The following is a 6,014-nucleotide window of genomic DNA, read 5'->3' as shown; positions in this document are numbered from 1 at the left end:
CTTTGCGTATGCACAGTTTTGCAAATTTGCTTTGGGCCTTGTTTAGTTCACTCTGAAATCCAAAAAGTTTTCAAGATTCCCTGTCACATCAAATTTTGCGACATATGCATGAAGCATTAAATATAGATAAAAATAAAAATTAGTCACGACTGTAAATCGCGAGACGAATCTTTTGACTTTAGTTAGTTTATGATTGGATAATATTTAACACAAACAAACGAAAGTGCTACAGTTCCGAAAACTTTTCAGTTTTCGGAACTAAACAAGGCCTTGGCTTTGTTTAGTTCACTTTGAAATTAAAAAACTTTTCAAAATTCCTCGTCACATCAAATCTTGTGGCACATGCATGAAGCACTAAATATAAAATAAAACAAAAACTAATTGTACAGTTTATCTGTAATTTACAAGACAAAGCTTTTAAGCTTAGTTAGTTTATGATTGGACAATATTTACCACAAACAAACGAAAATACTAAAGTATCAAAATCCGAAATCTTTTTGGAGCCTTTGTAAATTGTAAGATCAATTTTTAAATATAATTAGTCTATGATTAGTTATAACGGATACAATAACTCACATGTATTAATAATAGATTAATAAATTTTAATAAATTTGTCTAACAATTTTCAAAAGAGCTATATATTTTTTTTATTAATCTACATCTAATACATAAAAAATTTATTTCGCCCATTAAACAAAGCTCACGTTACAGCGGTGGCATCAACTACCAGGCCTCACGTAACAGCGGTGGTATTCCGTACGAGTAGTACCGAACAATAATCAACTACCAGTACCAAGAGGAGCATAGGACTTGTTTAGTTTCAAAATATTTTGCAAAATTGATACTGTAGCTTTTTCGTTTGTATTTGACAAATATTGTCTAATTATGGACTAACAAGGCTCAAAAGATTTATCTCGTCAATTTCGACCAAACTGTGTAATTAGTTTTTATTTTTGTCTATATTTAATACTTCATGCATGTGTCTAAAGATTCAATGTGACGAGAAATCTGACAAATTTTGCAAAATTTTTTGGGAACAAGGCCATAGTTATCGAGCGAAACTGTTTTTTTTTTCACTTTTCCCCGTTGACCCTTTCTGTACGTACTACATACCACTCAGTGCATGGAGTAATAAGGGACTATTTAGTACTACAATTCAGCTTTTCAAATAAAATAACCTTTTTTTATTTTGCTTCGGTTCCATTAACAGCTTCACTAGTGGGGTTTAAGCTAATTTTAAGAAATACTCCTATTTGGTAAAACAATCTCTCTGTTTGACCGTTTTGGGTTTTGTTGCACATCATCTAATTTTATCTCACTTGTATCCTTAAGAATTGCACGTCTGCTTTGACAAACGGTTGTCTAAAATCAGAAGTTAGTTTATTTTGAGATTGAGACGGAGGAAATCCGTAGAAATATGAACACCGGATACCGTTGTAGAAAAAATTGCATCTAATTAACATATTTTGTCTGTCCAAGAGCAAAGCATATGTACATCCACTAGGAAACAAACAAAACCATTAAAGGAAAAGGCCAGTGTGCTAAAAACCAAAATACAAACAGGTCCCGGTCCCACGACGTAGACCGAACAAAGCTAAAAGTCAATTTCGTACATGGATCGATCGATGCGTGGTGAACACAAAAGGTTAGCCGTGTATACGTACTACTCGTTTGACTCGTAGTTGTACCACTCGCTCTCGTGTTCGTGTAGTACAAATGAAACAGCCTAATGTATGCATGTCTGGTGCCACGGAAACACACACACACATTTTGGAGCCGTGTCGTGTGCTGTTTTTTTGCAGCGAGCGCGACTTGTTGGTTGTTGTTGCTCGGTGCGTTTTCCTCAAAAGTCGCCGCCAGAGAGTCATCAGAGGAGAAAGCGTTGGAATTTTAAACCAATACAAATTTATTCACGTGGAAAAGTACTGGTGGCGGTGGGTAGGAGAAGGACTGATCATCTTTTCCTTCGTTTCATGATTATTATGGAGAGTACGTAGGTTTCACAGAATCAGAAGGGTTACACATAGATAAGTTTTTTCTCTCTCTCTCTCTCTCTCTCTCCCAGTCGCACTATCTTGCTTGTGTCACTTCCTTCTTAATTGTTTTCAGAAAACAACGCGTGTGTTTTGATTATTTACCCTTATGCATTATAAATGCAACAGTACACAACAGATCAGCATCCTTATTACTGAGCTCATTACGACTGTAAAGCGCACCACACTACTATAAAAAATATTTGTCGTGACTTTTTCAAAACCACCTCCGAGGCAAACAAGGATATAAACCACCGAGGTAGTCGCTTTTTATTAACTGATGAGGTGGTTATAAGAAAGCACATCGTAAAATCCATTAACGGAGACAGTTTTATAAAAAATACCGCCTCTAGAAATAGCCCTATTAACCGAGATGGAAGATTTATAAGGCCTGCCTCGGTTAATATTCCCGATGCCTAACTGGTCGAGACGAAGCCCAATAACTATACATAGTGTGTGTATATATATATATATATATATATTCTCACTCCTCTCATCGAGTCGCACCCTCACTTTCTTCTTTCCCTTTCCTCATCGTGGCACTGCACTCCCCTTCTTAGCGGCGCTCCTAGGTTGATGGTGGCGGGCCATGGCAGCGGCGTGGTCGAGGGCGAGGTGACGTCGGCACGGTTTGTGGCTGAGGCGAGGCGGGCACAACGAGCAGCGCAGGCGTGAGCGTGACCGAGGATGCGACAGGCTCCTTTGTGTGTTAATAATTTTTTTGTGTGTTAATAAATTTTGTGTTTGCAAGTTTTGACATAAGCTATAACTTAGTTCATTCCTTTTATGTTTAATAACTTTTTATAAATAAAATTTGTTTCATAACTCTTGCGTTTTCAAGGTCTCGTATAAGTTATACATTATAAGTTAAATATTATAAGTTATATCTGATTATTTGGTACACATAAGCTATTATATGTAAATGGTGTGTCCTAAGTTATATGTTCTAAATTATATATCCTAAGTTAGTACATACAAGTTATTTGTAGAACAAAATTCTTTGAAACATATTTAAGTGAGGTCTAGTTTTATTCGTCGCATCGTGTAGAACACACTAGTGCAGATAAAATTAAAAATGGACACACTGTTTTAAGTTATAGCATTTTTTAAAAAATATTTTGTTTTTGTGCATTATGTCAGTGCTGACATCACAGCTAGAGAAAGAGAATGAAGCCAGAGAGGCAATGAGGATGGATGCACATGATGGGTATTTCCTAAAAGAGAAAGAGGTGGAATTTTTTTTTTTAAAATGGAAAGTTTAATCGGTTGGAAAATCGTTCTCTTGATTTTGTTTGACTGATTATTCGCCAATTAGTGGCGTCGGAGTTTATCAGCTGAATCAGCCAGCTACGGCTTTATCAGCTCTTGCACACATGCATGCAACAGTAATGTAATTTTAGATATATTTTTGAGTAAAGTGTCTAAAGTTTGGTTAAATATGGATAAAACTTCTGTAATGGTTCAGTACTGACAGAAAAATTCATGTACCATGTACGTACCAACATGAAAATTCGAAATCAATCTTTTAATAGTAAACCGACAAAAAAATCAACACAAGCATAGACCAATAGGAAAAATAAAAATTACATGATAGAGCACCGTCAGAAACAATCTTTTTAAAAGTTAAAAAAAAAAGAATCCGTCAGATCTGGTCGAGACAACAACACGCATGACAGAGAGCTTCCATGTAATAGGTGTGGTATGCAGATCTGTTTGACTAGTCGACCATATCCTAGTACTAGCTTACAAATAAAATCAAACAACATGTTTCACACTTCATGTACAGTAGTTAATAAATTAAATGTGACAAGGTACCACCAAATAAACGACACGACACTAACCCACCTGGCTGCACACACACACACACATCTTCTCTTCCGGCGTCAAAAACGATGGAATATAATATCCACCGCTCATCTCCCATGGATGGATCGATTATTCCTGTTCCTGGTGGTAGAGCCACAGCCACGCATGCACGCACGGCGCACCGACGAGCCCTGCAGCGGCGTGCAGGTGGGCGACAAGAGCGAGCGAGATGAGATCCGGACGGCGCCACAGCAAGATCCAACGCGCGCGTCGTCTCCCTCTGCTGCCACCAGCCCTGCACTGCATGCCGCTCATCCATGGAGGGATGAGCTTCCGCTAGCCGCAGGTAGATCGAGGCCAAGCAGTACAAGATCATCGATGAAGGGGCCCGGAAGGCCTGGTGGAGACGGCCGGACGCGTGCACACTGCATGCATGTGTCGTCGTCGTCGATGCTCCATCATCGTCCATCCATCTGTCTAGCTACTGCGAGGGCTACACAAGTCTGTAATAGATATATACAGACAGACAGACTTGCAATTGACGACAACTAGACGCGTGTTATTACGACGTTAGTAGATGGCGCTGGTGATTTTGATCTTTTTTTACATGTGACTCAAAAAGCTCGCGTTGCATTCTTGTTTGGCTGCCAATACCAACAATCGAGCATGGCTTGGCTGAAAAGTCATAGTTAAAAATATTGTCTACTGATTTATTATAAAAAAATACTACTAAATGACTAATAGATTCGACATATAACCTCATAAGCTCAAGCGAGCAGAGCACGGACCGACTGGGTTGAACATTAATAATTAAAGATTTCAGAAGACGATTATTGGTGCATGCGATGCGATGCAGTCGTGTTATCTCGTGTGGCTTCCTGCACCTGCACACCGACACACACAAACGCACGAGCGTGCGTCATCTCTATGTATACTGCTCTAGTCCAAGGTCGACTACCAACATAATAGTGAAAACCAACAGCATGCTACGTTGACCCGTCGCCCGTCGATCCATCGATACAAGTCGTCTGTACAGCCAAGCAGTTCAAATAAAGCTAGCTTTTCATACACAGAAGCCTGCAGGATCACACAGTACACTACACTGCTTCAACACAGATGGCCACATGTTATTATTATTAGTACTTCATTAGCATCCGGCCGGAGAGGAACAACGACACCTACCTTAACGAACCACATGCCTTGTTTATATTTATATTTCTTTAATCTAAGTCGTCATCGGTTCTCCCCTAGCAGGACTCACACCGTTTTTTCTGTAATTTCTCTCCAGGAACAGGAAGTCGTCGTCTCCGCAGGTGAGGTGTCTGATTTTGACCACATGGGATGGGTGTAATGAATTGAATAGCGTACGACCTTCAAGTTTGAAGCAAATCTTGTCATTTTGTACTAGCTGGCTGGTCCAAAGTATCGCGTGTCGTCGTTGGAATTGGAACGACCAAACCAAGATCTTGGATTTTTCTCCCACGAAGGAAGGACAAGGCATCAAGCGACGTACCGCTCCAATCTTTGCTTTCATGCCTGACACAATTAGTTTTCTCTACTGGCTTAAGACAAAGAGATTGCTTGTCCTGATCTCTTGCGGGTAGGTTCTAGAATTGAATAGTCTGTGATGACTGATGAGGTCGATCGTCACTTGTCTCGCTTGGGATTATTTATCGCTGCCTGCAAAGACATGTTATTTTCTGAGATGACTAAGCAATCTTGTTAATCCTGTTACTCGCGTACACATTTGCGTCATTCCTACACTCTCTGTATAGGCTTGTAGTAACTGCATATGCTCACTGGCTTGTAGTACTAGCTCAAATTAAAGACGCTTTTGTGCTGCATATAACAAGTACTGTACGTGTCGTCTTGTTCGTTTGACAGATAAGTCGTGACAGTAAGTATTGTTGGCTAATTTGGTGTAAGAACTAAGAACTGAATGACTGACAGATTTGACTGATAAGCTCAAGCGAACAGGCTAGGCCGACAACAGCAGACGCGGCTTATAATAACTTTGGTACCATGATTAATTAATTTCATAAGTATAGCAGCTAGGTCGTTGTGTTAGTTGTATTGATGAAGCAACAACCACCATCAGCATGCTGCTGCTATAGTAGCAATAAGGCCATCCTCAATGGGAGTTTCATGACACAGTTTCCAACACATACATATTTT

Source organism: Sorghum bicolor, chromosome 3 (genome assembly GCF_000003195.3).
Source record: "Sorghum bicolor cultivar BTx623 chromosome 3, Sorghum_bicolor_NCBIv3, whole genome shotgun sequence".
NCBI lineage: Eukaryota > Viridiplantae > Streptophyta > Magnoliopsida > Poales > Poaceae > Sorghum > Sorghum bicolor.
The sequence above is the reverse complement of the archived record's forward strand: the minus strand, read 5'-3'. Positions refer to the sequence as shown.